Source organism: Barbus barbus (genome assembly GCF_936440315.1).
Source record: "Barbus barbus genome assembly, chromosome: 34".
In the NCBI taxonomy this organism is placed as follows: domain Eukaryota; kingdom Metazoa; phylum Chordata; class Actinopteri; order Cypriniformes; family Cyprinidae; genus Barbus; species Barbus barbus.
In genome coordinates, this window is record NC_136762.1 from 20,673,563 (window position 1) to 20,696,605 (window position 23,043).

The window sequence follows — 23,043 nt, forward strand, 5'->3', positions numbered from 1 at the left end:
TGCTTTGTTTATGTTTGCTGACAGACACCAGTGTTTCCCGCAGACTAGCAAATGCAAGTTGATTCTCTGCCAGCAGGAGGCGCTGTTGGAGCGTGATATATAGCTGTTTCCCCGGTAACGACTGTAATCAAATAAGCGCTACTTTATCAGCCATTACAGGAAAGACCAAATGAAAATTGACATCAAAGCTTTTCTGAAGAAAACGGATGGTTCTTTTAAAAGATACATTCATATAAAAACACCCGCGCAGCATTTTATTTTTGAAACGCGCAGTGCTCAGTTTATTCAACGAAGTATAAGCCTTTTGGAAAATCTATTTGTAGCGGTCAGTTTTGATATTGTGACAAGCCGCCACAAATAAATGTATACACTGGGCACTGCTATAAGACAAATTGCCATAATATAAGTGATAGCAAAACAAAACAAAAAAAATAAAAATATTAGCGGTGAAATGTCGCCCGATTACGTCAAACGTCATACGCTCACTGGATGTCATGATGACAACAAATGTCATGAAGGAAAAGTTTCAATATCTCGACTGCAATTTCGGACCTTAAAAAATAAGAATAAATAAACAAATGATTTACAAGTTTAACGTGCGTTTATCAAAGTAGGAAATATAATTAGTGTTCTTGAAATATGAAATAGAAGCGGGTCCGGATTGAATTCACTCTGGGTCCGGATCCGGACCGGAGTCCGGACTTTGAGAAGCACTGAGATAGATAGATAGATAGATAGATAGATAGATAGATAGATAGATAGATAGATAGATAGATAGATAGATAGATAGATAGATAGATAGATAGATAGATAGATAGATAGATAGATAGATAGATAGATAGATAGATAGATAGATAGATAGTATTAATTTAGAACAATATTCTGAACTAATTTTGCAGATGTTGTTAAATTTCTGTTATGCAACTGCATTAACTCAAACAATTATTAATTATATATGATTTTGAGTATTTTTGCTTTTTAAGAATATAAGTGTTTAAGTTGATGTTAAACAGGTGTGTAAAATTATTAATGTTAATATACAGAGAACTGTTCTCATTCATATATAACTGTATGAGAAAGATGAAAAATGTAAATGTTTAAGTTGACAGAAAACAGACAGTTTTGTTTATTATTGGTAATAATAGTAGAAGTAGTAGTTTATACAGAGAACTCTCGCTAAATGATATAATTCACATAATATTTGAACCTTTATTTTGAAAAAACTGAAAAATTCGCTTATATTCGCTTTCGATTTAAACCAGAGATGGTTTAAATTAAAACTTCCCGTAACATCTTGTAAACAATTTTATTAATTGTATTATTTTAATTAAACATATTTTAGCTTTCCTAAAGAATGAAATATGTTTTAGAAATTGTCCCGAATTTATGTCTGTGTCGAAAGTGCTGCTGTAAAATGTGTTTGCTGTGATTGGAAGGAGATTGCATGCCACTTTTCTTAAAACGTTGTAAAGTTGCGTTTGACTGCAGTGCTGTTCCGTTTGTTTGGTCTAGGTAGTTTAGTGGTCGAGTCGTATATGTTTACTCGGTCATGTCAGGGTACAGACCCCTGGTGTGTTTGCTCAGGCACGGGACAGTCACCACCTGGTCACCTGTAGGAGCTGCTTTCAATGCCAAAGCCCAGACCAGACTACACCTCTTCCAGCAAAATGTGGTACGTATCTGTCTGGATCTGTCTAATTTGAATTGCTGATAGTCTTTTAATAGAGTGTATGTCTGCTAGGGGTTGTTTGGTGTCCCAGAGCTCATCTCTGTGGAGGGCTTTGAGGTGGTCCAGGACAGAGCCCTGCAGGAGACCCAGCAGCTGGTGGAGAAGGCCTCCAGGGGTCCAGACTGTGGAGATAACTCTCAGACAGCCTGTGCAGAGTGGCAGACATGGCTGATATATATTATTAATTAATTCATTTAAATAGTTAGTCTCTTAAGCTCTCCAAGGCTGAATTTATTTGATCAAAAGTACAATAAAAACAGTAATATTGTCAACTATCATTACAATTTAAAATATTTTTTTCTATTTGAATATATTTTAAAATATGTATTTCTGTAATAGCAAATATGAATTTAATAAAGTTTTGCTGCCTAAAATTTTTGTGGAACAATGATAAAAAAATTTCAGCATTATTTATAAATAGAAAGTTAACACAAAAAGCATTTATTTGAATTCAAATTAATTTATAATATTATAAATGGCTTTGCTGTCACTTTTGATCAATTTAACTTTTTTAAAGTACAAAGAAAGTAACTTTTTTTTTTTTTTTTTTTTTTTTTAAAGTACAAAGAAAAGATTTCCAAAGTTTTCACTGACCGACGTAAATGTATTTAATAAATATGAACAAATTTTGATTTTTGACGGCTGCAACACACTCCAAAACAGTTGGGACAGAGGCATGTTTAACACTGCGTCACATCAACGGTCCTTTTAACTACAATGTTTCATTGTTCAGGAATTGAGGATACTAATTATTAAAGTTTTGCAAGCAACATTTTTGTCCAGTCTCTCTTGATACAAGACTTCAGATGCTCAATAGTCTGTGATTGTTGTTGTCTGATTATCCTTTTCATGACAGTTCATTCATTTTCAATAGGAGACAGATCTGCTGGCCAGTCTAGCATATTCACTCTGTCTACGAAACCACGCTGTTGTAGCCACATACAGAATGAGACCTGGCATTGTCTTGATATAATAACCATCACCTCCCATGAAAAACATCATCTTGATGGCAATATATATCTCTGTACAATCCCAGTATGTGCCTTCGCACATATGTCAGTCACTCGTGCCGTTTGCTCTGCTGCACCCCCATACCATGACAGACGTTTGCTTTTGCTTCTGTCACTAATGAAAGTCTGGATGGTCCCTTTGGTCTTTGGGACTGAGAACTCGAAATCCATTTTTCCAGGAAACAAGTTGAAATGTGGACTCATCTGAGTACAGCACACATTCATTGTCTTTTTGACTATATTAGATGAGCTCTGGCCCAGAGAACCCGGCTGCATTGAACAGATGTATAGCTTTCACCTGGAGTAACAGATATTCAAGTTGCATTTCTTGATGCAGCAGCAGACTGTGGTAAATAACAGTGGTTTACTGAAGTACTCCTGAGCCCATGTGGCTATAGTTAACACCACAGCATGACAGTTTCTTATGCAATGCCATCTGAGGGTTCAAAGGTCAAGCACATTCAAGGTTTCCTGCCTTGCTCTACATGTACTGTGATTTCTCTGGATTCCCTGAATCTTTTCACTATATTATGTATGGTACTTGGTGAAAGACCTAAATTCTTTGCAATTTTGCATTGCGAAATGTGATTTTTTTTTTTTTTTAATTTTTGGCACTTCTCTAGTAAAATTTGACACAAAGTGATGAGCCATGATGCAGCTTTGCTTGCAAAAACTGAAATGCTCCTTTTATACCCAAACATGATACCTTGACCTATTACCAATTCACCTGCTTACTGTGAACCGTTTCAAAACAGTTTAACGTGGATATTCTATAACCTTTTTGCTTTTATTTTTCCTCTGTCACAACTTTTTTGGAATGTGTTGCAGTCGTCAAAAACAAAATTTGTTCATATTTACAAAACACATTTACGTTGGTCAGTGAAAATTTTAGAAATCTTTTCTTTGTACTTCTGTCAATGAAATAAAAGTTAAAGAGAATGAACAAATCACAGATTCTAGATTTTATTGTATTTTACAAAACGTCCCGAGTTGTGCATCAAATATCCTTCTTTTTATATGTATATATTTTAATTTTTATCTATAATATTTATTTAATGTGTTTGTAATTTCTTTTTGTTTTTTTGTAGGCAGACTTTATTAAAGTGGCACATCCTGCCGAGAGGCTGCAGAAAGGACTTGCATAAACATTGGCACTATGGTGGAGAGGTGGGATTGAATTTATATCCACTTATTTTTCTTTCTTTTTTTTCTGAGATCTTTATGGGTTTCAGTCTGTCCCACAGGCTCAATACCAATGTTGAATTGTGTAAGAGCTTGAAGGACCTGCTGGATAATGATGAGATCGTTTCCAAACTGGACCCAGAAACAAGGTATAAATCAGATGTGGGGAAGTTGTGGCCTAATGGTTAGAGAGTCGGACTCGTAATCGAAAGGTTGTGGGTTCGAGTCCCCGACCGGCAGGGATTGTAGGTGGGGGGAGTGAATGTACAGCGCTCTCTCCACCCTCAATACCACGACTGAGGTGCCCTTGAGCAAGGCACCAAACCCCCAACTGCTCCCCGGGCGCTGCAGCATGGCTGCCCACTGCTCCGGGTGTGTGTTCACGGTGTGTGTGTGTGTGTGCATTTGTTCACTACTCACTGCTGTGTGTGTGCACTTGGATGGGTTAAACGCAGAGCACCAATTTCGAGTATGGGTCACCATACTTGACAATACGTCACGACTTTACTTTACTTTACTTTACCTTCAATTTTATTTGAATATATAAATTAGCCATGATAGTGACGCAGATGTTGTGCTACAGGGACAGTCACGATGCCATTCCATGCCATTTATTGATTTGTTATTGCTTGAATATAAAGTCTGAACTCTGGTATAGTATATAACCTTAAAAGTAACTGTTTTGTTTTATTCATGCAGAAGAGTGGCTGAACTGTTTATGTTTGACTTCGAGATAAGTGGAATCCATCTGGATAAAAAAAAGGTCTACATTTTTTATCTTTAAAAAAAATATATTTTATTTTTATTGTTTTAGACTGATTTCAGTGTAAGGCACAGCTATGCATCTCATGGATGACGTTTCTTTTTCACAGAGGAAAGAGGCTATGAACTTGAGTGTGAAGCTGCTGGATCTGAGCAATCAGTTTCTCGTGAGCTGCCACATGCCCAACAGAATAGAGAAGAGAGCTCTTCCTGAGTGTACGGAAGTTGCGTACAAAGTTTTCCTCTACCCGAATGCAAATGTGATGCACATACTTGAGGAACTGTTGTCCTGTAGAGATAAACTGGCTCGCTTGGTTGGTTATGAATCTTACGCACATAGAGCATTAAAAGGAACCATGGCCAAAAGCCCAGGTAGACTTTGTTTATGAGTCTCTATTTTTATTTTTATTTTTCACTCATTTCCATTTTCCAAACTTGAAATGTGTTGTTTTTTTACCACTAGCTACACCAAACAGAACTACAAGAATAACAATTGTTTAATATCGAATAAATAATGTATTGTATTATATTATATATAAAGTCTGTTTCTCCACAGAGGCAGTTATGAGTTTTTTACAGCAGATCACAGACAAGCTCTCAGACAGGTTGAGTTTTCCCTCTTCAATATTTTGCCAGTTGCTTTAAGGAAAATAATAATGAATATATGTGCAAAAGTTAAAATGTTTTTTAAGAAGGTGTAAAATGAATTAATCTCCTGCACTATTGTCAGAATCGTATTCTAGCAGATGCCACTAGGTGTCACTGTCAACTACGTTATATAGCCATTGTGGCAATAATAGAGAAACTACACTGTATTGAATTGGTGGCTTGGATTGATAATTATATGTGTAAAAAAAAATGTGTATGTGTGTATATATATGAATATGATGCTTGTATAGTGTACATAATAATGTGTACATAAAATAATAGTGTACATAAAATATATATATATATATATATATATATGTTATATAATATATGAACAGATATTTCTGTAAACTTTAGGACTTTAGGAAGGATTTTGAAATGATGAGGGAAATGAAGACAAAACTCAACCCCAGAAATGCTGTAAGCACTTAATTATCTATGATATTTGGATTTTCACATCTTCTGATTATTGTATCATTGTCCATTGCTCTAGAATGAACTGGAATGAAATCTTTCTCTGTAGGAGCTAATGCCATGGGACCATCCATATTTCAGTGGTGTGATACGTGCAGAAAGGTAAGAGATCTGAGAAGGCGTGAGACAGATTCATTTTCTTTGAATTTTTTTTTAATTATTACATTTATTCAAATGATGTATTAATTTCTAATTGTAGTATTGTAATTAAAATTAATGCTGTTCTTTTGAACTTGTTATTCATCAAAGAATCCTGAAAAAAGCATCACAGGTTCCAAAATATAATAAGCAGCACAATTGTTTCCAACATTGATAATAAATCAGCATATCAGAATGATTTCTGAAGGATCATGTGACACTGAAGTGAAGACTGAAGTAATGATGCTGAACATTCAGCTTTGCCAACACAGAAATATATTATATTTTATAAGTATATTAAAATAGAAAAAAATACATTTAAAGTTTCACAATATTAATTTTTTTTCGACTTTTTTGATCAAATAAATTCTGCCTTGATTAGCATAAGAGACTTCTTTAAAAAACTATAAAAAATCATACTGATCCCAAACTTTGGAACAGCAGTTTGTGTGCGTGTATATAATTATAATTATAATTCGTTACATTTATATAGCGCTTTTCTGGGTACTTAAAGCGTTTTACATGAAAGGGGGGAATCTCCTCAACCACCACCAATGTGCAGCAGCCACCTGGCAGCCATATTGCGCCAGAACACGCACCACACACCAGCTTACTGGTGGAGAGGAGACAGAGGGATGAAGCCAATCAGCAGATATGGGGATGATTAGGAGGGCATGATGGTCAGAGGCCAATGGGGAAATTTGGCCAGGATGCCGGGGTTACACCCCTACTCTTTTGAAGGACATCCTGTGATTTTTAATGACCACAGAGAGTCAGGGCCCTGGTTTAACGTCTCATCCGAAGGACGGATATATATATATATATATATATATATATATATATATAAGATGTCTATGCTTATTTTCACATTCTCAAAATTTAGCTTTTGTAGTGTGTGCTCTCGGTGAGCAAAATTTGTTCATTGTCGTTCAGCCTTTATTAACATGGCATGCTGGAATGTTGTGTTTTGTCTCGGCAGATTCAACATAGAGCCAAGTCTGTACAGTCCGTACTTCTCTCTGGGAGCGTGTATGGAAGGTCTGAATGGTCTTTTCATGCAGTCGTATGGTGTATCACTGCTGGCTGAGCAGCCCAGTGCGGGGGAAGTCTGGAGTGAAGATGTGCGCAAGCTGGTGAGATCACACTTCTGTGCTCCATTATCAAACCCAGTGGGCTTAAATGAGAGCTCATCTTCAGATCAAGACAACTTCATTTCTAATGTCACTTGACGTTTTGAATTGTTCCTTCAGGCTGTGGTGCATGAAACAGAGGGACTGCTGGGATATATCTACTGTGACTTCTTCTACAGACCAGACAAACCTCACCAGGTAAAGAAGCACTCTAATAAGCCATCTACGTACTTATAGTGTCATTAGTTTTTTTCCAACTCAAATTAGTATTTGTTATACAACATTATACAATTATTCACTCAAACAATTGATTCAAATACATTGATTCATTAAGGAAAGCAACAAGTTACATCTGAGTGAGCCTTTGAATCATTTACTCAATCAATTTGTTCACAAACAGTGATTCATTAAGGAAAGGAGAAATCACGGTCTTTATGGGGGAGTCATTGAATAATTCACTCAAGCGGTTCATTCAAAAACACTGATTTATTAAGGAATTTAAGTGATTCATTGAATCATTCATTCAACTAATTCATTTAAAAACACTGTTTCATTAAGAAAAGAAACATTTTACTTTCTATGTGTGAGTCATTGAATAATTTATTCAATAATTCATTCAAAAACACTGATTCATTAAGGATAGAAACATTTTACTTTCTATGTGTGTGAGTCATTGAATCATTAACTGTCAATTTGTAAAAAAAAAAATTTGATTCACTAAGGAAAGAAAAAAAAATGCTGTCTTTACAAGGGAGTCATTGAATGATTCACTCAAGTGTTGTATTTAAAAACACAGATTCATTAGGGAAAGAAACAAGTTACAAGCATTAACAAGTATGTTTATGAGTGACTCGTTGAATCATTTACTTAATTTGTTCAAAGACATTGATTCATTAAGGAACAAAACTGATCTGTTCAGGATTTTTTTTTTTTTTAATTGCAGTCCATCAGTTTTGATCAATCCAATTTCTTTCGTGTGCCACTCAGGACTGCCACTTCACCATTCGAGGCGGGAGGGAGCTAGCAGATGGGCAGTATCAGCTGCCGATGGTGGTCCTGATGCTGAACCTGCCTCACCCCACATGGTCTACTTCCACATTGCTCAGCCCGGGCATGATGAAAAATCTCTTCCATGAGATGGGCCATGCCATGCACTCCATGCTGGGACGCACCCGCTACCAACATGTGACAGGTACGATATAATTACTACTAAAATCAGCTAATTTTGTTCAGGTCTTCAGCTTTAAAATGTACCTGGAGCAGCATGATTACAGTGATGTTATTTCTCTCTGTAGGAACTAGGTGTTCCACTGATTTTGCAGAGGTACCTTCTATTCTAATGGAATATTTTGCCACAGACTATCGTGTGATCAGTCAGTTCGCTCGCCACTATCAGACTGGACAGGTACACTGATTCATATATTATATGCCCAAATCTTCTGAAGTAACTTTGTGCTCATTTTTGCATGAGCAGTGCATAAATTAAAATGGTATGTGTATTTATAGTTTTATTCTATATCATTTCTTGCAGCCTTTGTCGCAAAGCATGGTGGCCCGACTTTGAGTCCAAGAAGGTCTGTGGTGCAGCTGACACTCAACTTCAGGTATCAGATCTTCTCATTCAGCATCCAGTGTAACCACATCATGTTTTTGGAGTATAAAATTGTATCATGTTTATCAAGTTTATCATGGAAAACCACAAAATCGATCAATGACAGATATCATGATAGACATGCAGAAGAAGTATTATGGCCTGCCATATGTCACCAACACAGTAAGTGTGTCATTTAAATTAAATAATTAGTTTTTTGTAATATAATTAGTTTTTAGAACTACAAAAATATTTAAGGTATAAGATATAGGAAATCTTTTCTTCGACATTATGCATGGTCTTAAGTATAACTTTGAATTATTTGCTAGTTATTAAAGACTTCCTAGAAATCAGTGTTTCACAAAAAGCACATCTCCCCATATGTTGGTGGTCTGTGGCCCTGAAATGAAGTGATCCATTGCCGTTATTGAAGTTAATGAATGTTTGGGAAGCGTTCCTTGACTAATCCTTAATAACATCTTATACTCCCGCTTCTGAAGTCCAAAAACACATCAACACACCAAGGTAGTTTAGTTTTGGCCGCTTTCCTGCCGTGTGGTTTTCTACATCTTTCACAGACACTGCACGGTTAAAGGATTAAAATGCTTTTCTCCGCTCTCCGGCCCTTTTCGGGGGCCTTTTCTGCAACAACAAAGCAGAGATATACTTTGAAGAAGCACTCCCTGGGGGAAATATTTGAAAATCTTCTTTCAGAGTCTTTTTGGAAGGGAAAACATAGTTTGAAATGCTTTTCTCAGCTCTTCGGCAGCTGTAGAGATGGCCGCCTGAGACACATCTAAAACACATATTTTTATTTCGGAATAGCCTTCATAAACCATTCATCCCGGTCTGTAATTATGTGGAGCCACCGGGAATCAGGCCTCCCCCCAACTCTAAATATTCTCTTCTCTCTTTAATTGCTTCAGCCATAATGTCTTTACCATCCTCTAAATCACCCAGCTTCCCCCTTTTTATCCATTATTACTGCCTCTCACGGGAACGCAGCTAAGAGTATGCGTGTGTCTTTCGTTCCTGTAGGATGCATGTTTTAGTGACTATTAAAGAACAACTGAAAGTTTTCCTCAGCCCACATATGGCCGTAAAACCCTCCGCATGCAACCCTGTTGAAGAATTGACAGCTGTTTTGGCACATAATTTTGTTGCAGTAAAGATATAAAACCATATTTTTACCTGGCAGTTTTTTTCATGACACACATGGGAACATTTTTATGGATCCCTCCTTCCAGTGTACACTACCCTTTAAAAGTTTAACGATAAAGATGTCTCTGAAGACATCAAGACTCTGTGCAGTGCCAAGTTATGGAAAAACAATGTTTGTGTTGCTTTCCTTCTGATCCCAATGTTAGGAAAGAGTGAGTGAACTTCATTTTTAATGAACATCCAGTCCGCGTCAGTAAGAAATTGATCCTTTTGTTCACTTCATTTTACAAACAAGGCACAATTCGACACAGGATTGAACTGAGACCTTCACAACACAAATGTGTGTAACTGTTTTCATTACGTGGTCACTATTGCTTTGTCTCTTCTTACAGATCGTTTGATATGTATCAAGTTTTTTGACCTAAATCACAGTGTCCGTCTATGAGGAATGTCGCTATCAAACACACACAACTATTAGCCAATCATAGCAGTGAGCGTTTACTTCTGAGTCTACAATCCACCACGCCTATTTAAACAGAGCGTTCTGATGAGGGGGGTTAAAAACAGGACAGAAAATATACTTCTACAATATGATGCTTTTGATGTAAAAATCTTGATAACATTATAAGTGGATTTAGTTTAGAGCTTTATTAATCCCCTTGGGGCAATTAATTCAGACATTTTTGTGGTGCTTCACACATACAACACTTAACACACACATATAAATATTCAAAGTACACCAAATACATAGGAGGGGGAAAAAATTAAATAACTTAATTGAATAAATAAATAATCTAAATCAATTAAATGTATTACATTAACGAACTGCTTCAGGCACAAAAGTAAATTTGTACCGATTTGTGGAACGTCTAGTTGACTTTAAACGTCACCCAAGGGGCATCCACTCAAAATAATAAATCAAAGTCTCCTATTATTTTATGTGCCATCCTTATCACTTGCTGTTCATAATAAAATGTAAGACTTCGCAAGGAAACACCTAGAATTTTTGAAAATTAACAATACATTGCAAACTATTTTTATTCTTTGTAGACAATAAGGAAAGCCAACTAATAAAGGAAAAGGACAGGATACTTTCACCGAATGAATTATTGAAAGTCCTGAATGACTCTCGGCTCAGAGGCAGTTCATGACCCCATTAATGTTTTCATAATAAGTCTCTTAGGCTCACCAAGGCTGCATCAGTCAAATACAATAAAAACTGTACTATTGTGAAATAATTTTACAAATAAAAATGACTGTTTTAGTTTATTGTATTTTGTCATTTATTCCTGTGATACAAAGCTGAATGTTCATTAATCCACATCATTACTCCAGTCTTCAGTCTCACATGGTCTTTCAGAAATCGTACTAATATGCTGATTGGCTGCTCAAGAAACATTCTTATTGAAAACAGTTGTGCTGCCTAATATTTTTGTGAAAATCATGATGCTTTTTTTTTTTTTCCAGAATTTTTTTAATATAAAGTAAAAAAGAAAAAGAAGAAAAAAGTATATATTTTGCCTGGGGGAAGTCTTATTGCTTTACAAATATAACATCCCTCTCCTCAACCCCTGCAATTTGAGGTTTATGTCATTTATGTCGTACCCAACGCTATCTCACGGCAATTCGTACGTATTTTACGAGGTGGCTAATTCGTACGACCTCGTACGATTTTCTAAACCCCTGTGACGGATAGGTTTAGGGGCAGGGTTAGGTGTAGGTCATTCGTACAAATTCATACGAATTGGCAACTTGAATACGTACAATTTAGCAAAAATCGTATAAATTTGTACGAGTGAGGTCGTACGAATTAGCCACATTGTAAAATATGTATGAATTGCCGTGAGATTGGGCTGGTCGTATCACAAATGGCACAGGCACTGGAGTTTCATATTGGGGTTTGTTCAAATCACTAGCCCTAATATGAGTTATAATAGTGATGCCTGACCACTAATAAAGATTGCGGCCAATGATGGAGATGGTTAATGATTCACAGAGAGAGCTGAATTTAGAGTTGTTTGACTTTTGTGTTGACATTAATAATGTTCTGGAAGATAGAGTCAGCTGTTAGAAACATGGACCAGATGGAAGTTCTTGTCCTGTTGCTAATATTTGGGAACATTTGCACACAGTGTTACATTCCTCTGGCCGCTGAGACACACAATGGGATGCGAAGAGCAAGTCCAAAAAGCATGATAATACCATGTTAAATTTATTCGTTATGTAAAGTTCTGTGAATGTGAAATTCTTATAAACGTACACTTAAAGTATCTTATGGCCAGCAGCCTGACAGGACCCATCTGCAGGGAAAATATTTCTATAACCGAATACAGATTTTAGATGAGTGTTGATAGTCAAGTAGCTGCTCTGCTTTGCTAATGTTTAGCTTTCCGATATTACGTCCCTACAGGAGTGGATTTGAGCTTACTGAAGTCATTAGGGGTCATATGGGTTATGTCTTGCTGATACTCTGGGGCTTAACTCTGTATTATACAGCAGTTTCACCTTCTCCAGCCATAATGTGTCTCTCATAGTGGTGTTTACACAACCCTGGCTCTCTTCAACAACTTTGCAGAGGAACACTTAACGCACACATTCATGAGAGCAGACTGTCCAGAATATCCCTTAGTAATCATTAGAGCCAGATATCTTTGCCGAGTCCTTAATATCCTGTAGCATGATAGCAATGCTTTTATAATGTACTTACAAAAGTACATAGATATGTAACAGAAACTACAGTTAAAAGGATTGTAGATTTGAATGGCATCCACTTAACATTCAGTGGCTTTATCACACCTGTAATGACAGTGATGAAGATGTCTTTCTTCGTTTTATATCCATAACCAGTCACACTCCGACCATCTTACTTGCTGACTTTATGAACCCAGACACCCAGTTAGATTAGCAGTAGCTATAAACTGATATTATCATATACCAACAGGTCTGTTGCCCCTATTTACTGTCATATCAAGCATAGTGTGCTCGGTTCATTTCCTGCAGGGCTAATGGTAACAGCGGGTGTCTAAGCACGTCTTCATCCCTCAGCGATGTGTTTGAACTACTGAGCTCTTTCAACACAAGTCTAGCCTGTGTTTTAATAGCAAAATACTTCCCTAACTTGCACCCACCCAAAGCATTATCACTCTCTTTCATTTAGCTCAGAGTAAAGTAGCCATGGGAATAGGCTTTGCACCATTTGTGCTCTGGGAATGTAAATATTTAGTGATGAATGTGGTCCTGAAGGCATTGTGTGGCAATAACTTGACTCTTCCATTTAATTGGGTCACAGTTGCAGCTGAGATATTGAATGTTGTTAGCATCAGCATGTTTCCAGGTTGGAAAATAACTTGGCAAGTGTTTACAGAGATGTAACAGGAATATTCCTACGGCGGATTATGATTAGTTCACCTGCACCTGTCTCTGCAGGCCTGGCAGCTGAGGTTCAGTCATCTTGTCGGCTATGGGGCGAAGTACTACTCGTACCTGATGTCACGGGCGGTGGCCTCTATGGTGTGGAAGCAAAGACCCTCTCAACAGGTTTGTGAAAGACACATGCATCGTTGTAAAGCCACGTTATTGTTTTTTTTCTGTTTTTCCCTAAAGTTTCTACACTCTGCAGTTAAAATTTTTACTTTTTGTTGTTGTTGTAGTTTTTTACTACTTTGGAAAGGTGCGAAACTTGAGCAAAGTTTTCGGCACTTGCAATGTGAACACAAACACACAAAAAAAAATCATGGACATGATTCGAAAAGGTTAAATGGTCCAGCAAAAATAGTCATGCTTGTACTGTTCTTGTTGTTGTTTATTTTTATAGCACAGTTTAATACAACACCAAGCTGCCCAAAGTGCTTCATAATATCACAATAAAATATGTAAAAAAAAACACATCACATAACAACATGGACACGATTTAAAGTAAATAAACCTGGCTGCATCACAACAACTCCTCATTAGTCTGTAAAAGGCTTTGTAACATGCTTGTACTGTTCAGTCAAAAATGACCACATTGGAAACGAATGGAAAGCAAATTTCATCTAATGGAAACGTTTGGTACTGCACTCAGAACTAAATCTTACCGAAAGATCATTTTTTGAGATATCAACTTGAGATTTATGAGTAAAAACATGTTTTTGGAAAATATGCATTTCATATAAAATTTTAAAATAGTATTTTTGGGCATTTTCTTAATATAAACTTAAATTCCTATATATTTAGTTTCACTTTTTTTCACTTAATAAAATAATTCAAGTTTTATGACAGTTTGTTCATTCATCTAATGAATTATTTGTGTATGGGTATTGCCATACCGAATTAAATTACTTGATATATTTGTTTCTTTTCCCCCAGAACAGATGAACAGTTCAGTTTAAGTGTGTATGTCTGCTAAAAGTGGACTAACATAAAGATGTCCTCGAAGGTAACAGGCACAGACTGAAAACCACAAAACTCCTGTTTTCATTTCACGGGGTCTTTAAAAATGCCAGGATATCTTAAATACTCTGCTGTGGTTTTGTTCTTTAGCACTTTCTTTTGTTTGGACAGTTTTGGACATGTCAGGCAGGTAGAGAGGGAACATAAGGGTTTATGGGCTTGGATTGCGGGAACGATGCTGGTAGTGTAAAGTAAACCTCTGTCTGCTCACGTTGTTGTAGGGAAACCGTAGAGAGATGCTGGCTCACGGGGGAGGGAAGGAGCCCATGCTGATGGTGTGAGGTAAGAAAAGAAGTCTGCACTTGAGAGAATGAACAAGGTCTCAGTTCAGTTACTGCCGTTTCTTTGTCCCTTAAAGAGTCAACATAAAGGGTCCAGATTGGCCTTGTTTGCTTTCTTCCGTACATGTTCCTGCTGTTATACAAATAATTCATTAGTGCATGTTATTACAAAAAGTGCCCCAGTAATGTCAGAATGTATTAACCTACAATAAACAATTGCCAAGAGGCTATTTATATCACAGCAATGATAGAAAATAAGAATAGATTACTATTGGGTAAGTGAAGATGATCTCTGGATGAAAAATTTCCCAGCCCTGGTATTGCAAAAAGATAGATGGATGGATGCATAGATAGAAACAAACTTTTTGAAATGCATTCATATCAGGTTGGAATTATGATAATTACGAGTTTCCAAGTAATAATAAAAAATAAACATTTTATTTTTATTATTTATTTTTATTTACTTTTTTAAATTAACTTTTTTTTTTTATTTACCTTTTTCATTTATTTTTTTTAAATTTGAATATAAAATTATAAAATTATAATATCTGCTGTTAATTCAGTTATTAACCATATTAAAAATAATAATGATAATAATAATTTTTACATATTGGTATCAACTGAAATTTCTACATTAGTAGATTTATTACCATATCATTATCATTTCAGTCATATCATATCAGTTCATATATAGTGCATTTATTTATCTTCTTTTTTTTTCTCTTGCCATGAATATAGCCGTAGTAGAATTGTGAACACAAACAAATCAGTATGTGTATGAAATTGTTAACAATAGTATTAAATATTGATCCATAATTTTGATAAAATGTTTTATTACAGTTATATTATCATTTCATTTTAAGCATTTGATTTTACTTATAATAACCACAATTCCAACCTGATGTGAATGCGTTTCAATGAGTTTCCATGTAATAAAAAAACATTTTATTTTATGTATTTTTATTTACTTTTTAATTAACTTTTCTTTTAATATAAAATTATACAATTATATTATCTGCTGTTAATTCAGTTATTATATAATAATATTATTTTTAATAATATTAATAATAATAAATTACAATAATTCTGAGTTTCCAAGTAATAAAAAAACATTTTATATTTTCTTTACTTTTTGAATTTACCTTTTTGAATTTTATTTTTTCATTTTAATTTAAAATAATACAATTAATATATAATTAATATATCTGCTGTTAATTCAGTTATTGGCCATAATAATATATATATATATATATATAAAAAAAAAAAACACATTAGTGTCTTCACTTCCTTATTCTCTGATTCCTTAGCTACTTTTTTATTTTCCACTGTTAACTTTCTGGTTCAGAGGGGTTCTCCTCAGCACACCTCATGCCCCCTCCTCTGTGCCGGATCACAGTGGAACAAGAGCCACCCTAGAGAGAGCCTGTAGCCTGGGCCGTTTTTATCTGCCAGGCTCCTCGCTCTGAGCTGGCCGGATCCCGAAGTCCAGGCTGGATTAGATGGCAAAGTAGAAAGAGGAAAGTGACGGACTAACGGCCATGCTGACTGAAGCCCTGTGTTCTCCAGCCATGAGCGGCACAGAGGCGTCTTTCATGGCCCTCAGCTTTCCCAGGGACCTCTATTTTAGTGCCGAAGGACAGACTGTAAGAACAATACAGACTCGAGCACCTGGGCTGGGATGTGTTTTAGCACTGTAGCACACAGATACAGGATCACAGGAGGGTCAGGTTCACCTTAGTTTCAAACATTCTTTAAATTCAGTGAAATAGCATTCATATTCACCAATAATCTATCACATAGAAAGCAGATCTTATAAATAACATTACAAACACTCAATTAGCTTTTTCCTGAAAATATCAGTGGTTGAAGGGGAAAGAATCATATTTTTTAATAAGAATATTCTTGTTTTCAGTCAGCTGCACTCAAGAATCAACACGTTGACATAATATGGTGTGAAGGTGGCTATAAGTTGTTAAAAATATACAAGGAAGGCAAGACAAATCAGTATACAAATTTTACAGAGACCGCTGCTGCAGAGGTTTGAATGCTAAGCATTCTTTCAGTGTAAATTAATGGGAGGTTTTCTAACTTTATACATTTCTTAAAAAGTAAGTTTACAAAAAAAACATTATATAGTAATAAATTATAGTTCGGTTCAAAAGTCTCAATACAAAATTATTTCCAGCATATTAATTAGCATATAAGAATGATTTCTGAAGGTTCATGTGATACTGAACACTAAATTAATGGCTTCTGAAAATGTATTAAACATTTGAAAATATATTAAATAGAAAACTGTTATTTTAAATTGTAATAACATTACACAATATTACTATTTTTGCTTTAGTTTTGAGCAAATACAAAGAAACTTTTTGTCTATGGAATATTTTGGAATATATGTAATAATTTGTGTCATTAGGTATGTAAACCGTTCGTACAAACAGTCAGATGTGATCATCTTAAATCATGCTTCAGAACATGATATACGAAATGTTTTATTTTTCAACTTTTTACTCAAATTTAGGGAAACTTATTTTTTTTAAACTAGTTATCTCACAATCCTGACTTTTTCTCTTGCAATTCTGAGAAAAAAACTAAAAACTCTTGATTTATAAACTCTACACTCAGAATTGCTTTATAAACTCTGTAAACGTCAGAATTGTGCGATTTAGTCGCATTTACTTTTTTAATATTTTTATAAAAATCTATGCTTCCATACAAATTCATATCCTCATTACATACTAATAAAAAGATTTGCAAAAAGTCAAAATTGTGGGATGCATACTCAGAATATTGAGAAAAAAAAGTCAGAATTCTGTGATATAAGCTATATTATAAATAATATCATTTAAATATCTACTTTTTTCCAAAATTTTCATAGTTGAATAGACCTCAAGGCTCATGATTCATGTGCACAGTGGCATAATCCTTGAAACTTGAGCTTCCTTTTTATTTTATTTTCGCAAAGCTTTGAGACCTCCAGTTTTAATTACAGAGTCGATGATGAAGTAATTTCAGCCTTCAGGTTGATCATGAGCTTATTGCTTTCAACTCGTGACATGTTTCAAATAGTTACAAAGGCAAGCGCACGTCAAAGCCGTGGAGTAACCAGAAAATCTCTTCATCTGCTGGGAGGGAAGCTGTAATTATCTTCTTAGTCTCGAAACATTGCTCAACCTGAGTCTAAGCAGTGTTTATAGAGACCAGGACCACTGCAACTGGAGTTTTAGGAGCGCATAATGAAACATTGAACTCGATTCGGTTGCATAAGACTTCATATAGTGTCTTATGTCAAGTCCTCGTTTGACCTCTTGATAACCCTGTCCTGTTTCACATGAAACCCAAACCAGCGCTACCTGAGTCATGTTCCACCATGTCTGTGTGCCCACGTAACTGCACAAGCTCAAGGTGTGGCGCGCGGAACAGGAGCCAAAGAATGGCGTTTAAACAGGGATTAATTGAGGAGAGATGAGCCTGCCTCGCTTTGATGTGTCCTTAGTTTCATCATCCTCCATTCCCAGTCAGGAGCTCTTCTGACCAATCGCAGAGAGCCTCCTCATCCTCTTGTTCTCCTCAGATAAATGAAGCTCTCTGTGAAGGGAAGCTGTTTGAAAAGGCATGTTGGACATTCGTTCTGTGGTTGACCTCCATTTCAAAGCACACACAGCTGGATTGTTCAGGACATCTTAAACTAGAAAGTCCCTTTGATTCGTAATAAAACACACACTAGGCACCTGCACTGATAAATATGGTGACTTTAGTCCATCCTTACTCGCAAATGTTTGATCCTTTCAACCGTTTAATCATGTTCCCAGATAAAGAAAGATTAATTATTCCTCAGTGTTAAGGTTAAACTTTAGTTGTGGGATCGTTTGTTATAAGACCTTTGATCATTTGTTGTAAGACCTTTGAACATATATATATGTAGCTTTTTCCACTCAAAATTGTATTTATATTTTCGCTTTTTTTTTTTTTATATCATATATAATGCTTTATATATATATATATAATTGATTTATTATTATGAATGTTTTTTAACAGTACACAGTGTGTAGATAATGTTTTATATGGTATTGTTCAAAAGTTTGTGTTTGGTAAGATTAAGCATTTGTGGGGGTATTTTATTTATATATTTGTATTTTAGACCATTTTTAATAGACTAAGTATTGTGTATCATAAAATTGTATTTATAATGTATTTAAAAACTTGTGTATATATATATATATATATAAATATAGATTCATGTGTGTGTGTGTGTAAGTTAAAAAAAATATTTCTCTTTTTTATAATTTATTTATTATTGACATTACACAGTATATATAATATTTTTAGTATATGATATTGTTCAAAGGTTAGGGGATAGGTAAGATTAGGTAAGATGTGGGGGTTCTATTTGTATTTATGTAGAATTTTTTGGAAAATTATTTGAGTATTATAAAATTGTGTGTGTGTATGCATGTATATACTATAGTGTCTAAATAAATAAAAATCTATACATTATATACACTCACCTAAAGGATTATTAGGAACACCATACTAATACTGTGTTTGACCCCCTTTCGCCTTCAGAACTGCCTTAATTCTACGTGGCATTGATTCAACAAGGTGCTGAAAGCATTCTTTAGAAATGTTGGCCCATATTGATAGGATAGCATCTTGCAGTTGATGGAGATTTGTGGGATGCACATCCCGGGTACGAAGCTCCCGTTCCACCACATCCCAAAGATGCTCTATTGGGTTGAGATCTGGTGACTGTGGGGGCCATTTTAGTACAGTGAACTCATTGTCATGTTCAAGAAACCAATTTGAAATGATTCGAGCTTTGTGACATGGTGCATTATCCTGCTGGAAGTAGCCATCAGAGGATGGGTACATGGTGGTCATAAAGGGATGGACATGGTCAGAAACAATGCTCAGGTAGGCCGTGGCATTTAAACGATGCCCAATTGGCACTAAGGGGCCTAAAGTGTGCCAAGAAAACATCCCCCACACCATTACACCACCACCACCAGCCTGCACAGTGGTAACAAGGCATGATGGATCCATGTTCTCATTCTGTTTACGCCAAATTCTGACTCTACCATCTGAATGTCTCAACAGAAATCGAGACTCATCAGACCAGGCAACATTTTTCCAGTCTTCAACCGTCCAATTTTGGTGAGCTCGTGCAAATTGTAGCCTCTTTTTCCTATTTGTAGTGGAGATGAGTGGTACCCGGTGGGGTCTTCTGCTGTTGTAGCCCATCCGCCTCAAGGTTGTGCGTGTTGTGGCTTCACAAATGCTTTGCTGCATACCTCGGTTGTAACGAGTGGTTATTTCAGTCAAAGTTGCTCTTCTATCAGCTTGAATCAGTCGGCCCATTCTCCTCTGACCTCTAGCATCAACAAGGCATTTTCGCCCACAGGACTGCCGCATACTGGATGTTTTTCCCTTTTCACACCATTCTTTGTAAACCCTAGAAATGGTTGTGCGTGAAAATCCCAGTAACTGAGCAGATTGTGAAATACTCAGACCGGCCCGTCTGGCACCAACAACCATGCCACGCTCAAAATTGCTTAAATCACCTTTCTTTCCCATTCTGACATTCAGTTTGGAGTTCAGGAGATTGTCTTGACCAGGACCACACCCCTAAATGCATTGAAGCAACTGCCATGTGATTGGTTGATTAGATAATTGCATTAATGAGAAATTGAACAGGTTATATATATATAATTTTTTTTTTTTTTTTTTTTTACTATTACAAAAATAAGCACTCCTCGCTTGCACATAATCCAGTAAAATTTAGCAAAAAAAAATAATAATAGTAATAAAAAAGGGCATTTACATGAAGTAAGCATTATAGTTGTAAGACATTCAAAAACTCAAATAGATAGTTCTGGCATAAAAACACTGACACTGTTTTAATTTTTCTAAATGATCTAGATTATTCCAGAGATCAAAGGAAACAATAATGTAGCCCAACTCTTAAACATCAGAAATGTAAAGCTCATTCCTGAACATTTATCTGATATCTTTATTCTCACTGGATATGGCCTTAATTTGTATATTTTTTGGTTTAAAAAAATGTGAATCTGGATTGGGTTTTACTCTGAATCCCCTCTAGAGTGAGCTCAGGAAATTGGCATCATTATAGAAAGTGCTATTGAAGCTGGAGACGTCTAGTCCTCGTTTGATCCACTCAGAGATTAAAGCAATAGTCCGGTTTATATCTTCAGCTCTCTGAACTAAATCTGTGGCTGTAGCATTCATCTAAAAAAAACAAAAAGAAAAACACGAGTACAGTAAGGATTACAGCTGGAGTTAATGCTTACTTTTACCAACATAATGCCAGAGGTTGAAGTCAGACAGGTGATTATATCAGCAGTAGGTTTTAATACTAGTCTCTCCATATCTGTCATACCCAAGTCATGTCAAGTAAGTCTATTTGGCATCTTATGCTTAAAAATCGAACAAATCAAGATCCCAAAACTACAGAGCCCATAGAGGGACATGAAGATGGAAAGAATTATGACATGGATGAAAAATTATACGTCAATGCTTTTGCATTGTCTTGCAAAACTTTTGCGCTCCTCCAAATAACTTTGTTCACTTGCAAAACTGTATTAATTTTAGCGCTTTTGCGAGAGAATGCAAAGTTTTTTGGGGGAACAATACTTTTTACGAGGTAATGCAAATGTTTTATGTGAGAACGCAAAATTTCTTGGGGGAAACCAGCAAGATAATGCATGTGTTTTCAGAGAGAATACAAAGTTTCTTGGAGGAATGCGATACTTTTGCAAGATAATGCACGTTTTGCGAGAATACGCAAAGTATCTTGGGAACTCAGTAGTTTTACAAGATAATGCAAATATTTTGCAAGAGAATATTAAGTTTCTCAGGGGAACGCAATACTTTTGCGGAAGAATAAAAATGTTTTGCAAGTGAACGTTTTCTCAAGGGAATGCAATCACTTTGCGAGAGAATGCAAAGTTTCTTGTTCTATTTTTCTATCACCATGTCCCTTCAGGGGCTCTGTACAAATCTACATCCGGTGTATATGTAATTATGAATCAGAGGGAGAAAATTTAATCAAATAAAGCCATATTTTGATTGTGACCAATTTCAGATTTTCATCTCATCATTTAGTACAGACTCACAGCAAATATTTACACTAATAATTATACATATCTTGTTAAATTAGTTTGATTTTATTATCTATTATTTTGGAAAGATGTCCATAGCAGGGTTTGCAGGTCATAGTTGCATCAGATTTTAGTTCAGCCTGTTGCTGTGTGGACTTGGTTCCTCTGTGTGTGTGTGTTTTAAAGGTGACCCGTGCAGGAAAGAGGGGGAAGGGAGGAGGGCTTATTTACATTGGCAGCTCTACAAGGGGAAATGAGCAGACTTCAAAGAGCCAGCAGAAAGGAATTGTAAATCGAGTGCACACAGTTTAGCAGGATGATGCACACTGATATTGGCTGCACTGCGTTCACTGAGCTGGGCAGCAGCAGATATGTGTCAACCTGTGGAAGATGATATTGTCATATTATAATGCAGTGTTGGGAAGATAAAACCTCTGCCCTTTTAGATGCTGCTTCTCTGCCAGTGTAAATGCTGCTTAGATTTACAGCACTCCTTTGAAGTTAACATTGTTTGATGCAAAGTATATGGAAAAGATTTACCTAAACAAGTCATTAACGCAGGAAAATCATCCTGCTAAAGCTTGAGAGAGTATGTGTAACTGGAATATGACCAAGATTTGTTTCATTTTGACCCTCTTGTTTCATGTCCAGGCATGCTGCAGAAAAGACCCTCCATCGAGGACTTTGTCAACGCCCTCGTGTCTGATCTGGACCCTGACTTTGAAACCTTCATCATGGACTCAGAGAGTTGAGGGATTTTTCATTGCAGTATAACTTTATCTTCCTCACGTAATCTACAGAGGAGAAAAAAAAATCTGTGGCAACAGTTTTGCAATTTGTCCCCTCACTTTATAAACCGTACTCACGAATTCTTAAACTGTTCCCTCGGTTTAACAAATTGTGCCCACGGATTAATAAACCGTACCCATGAATTTCCAGTCCTTGCACTCAGATTTTGTAAACCGTATCTTAATTTTTTTTAAATCCGTACCCACAAATTCATAATCCGCAGGTACGGTTTACAAAATCTGAGCACACCGATTGGAAATTCGTAGGTATTTCCGTGGGCACGATTTGTCAAACCGAGGCAAGAGTTTAAAAATTCGGGAGTGCGGTGACTTCCCAGGCTCCATACCGTAATAATCAGTCTTTACAACTTTACAACTGGCTGAACAATCAGTATTCATGTTTAGAGAAAGAAATTAATTTATGAACTAAAAATTAACGGTCTCACAACAGTGCATTGTGGGATATATCCAACTTGTTAAAAAAAAAAAAACTTGTTCAGGTCATCTTTCACATCAGAACTCAAAAAAATAATGTATATGTGTTCTAATATACAGAAATATAATGTATATGTGTTCTGGTTGTTTGCTTTCTTTGAC

General features: G+C 35.9%; 1 pseudogene across 1 annotated transcript; it reads left to right on the forward strand.

The window, feature by feature from the left end:
• The first annotated feature begins 1,476 nt into the window (after nt 1-1,476).
• On the forward strand, nt 1,477-23,043 carry LOC306854398 (mitochondrial intermediate peptidase-like; annotated as a pseudogene). Its single transcript, XR_013786062.1, has 17 exons — nt 1,477-1,672; nt 1,742-1,896; nt 3,828-3,906; nt 3,984-4,070; nt 4,621-4,684; nt 4,794-5,055; nt 5,240-5,288; nt 5,697-5,751; nt 5,855-5,907; nt 6,923-7,076; nt 7,194-7,271; nt 8,061-8,265; nt 8,369-8,478; nt 8,605-8,847; nt 13,252-13,362; nt 14,478-14,538; nt 22,310-23,043. The product of XR_013786062.1 is annotated as a mitochondrial intermediate peptidase-like (transcript).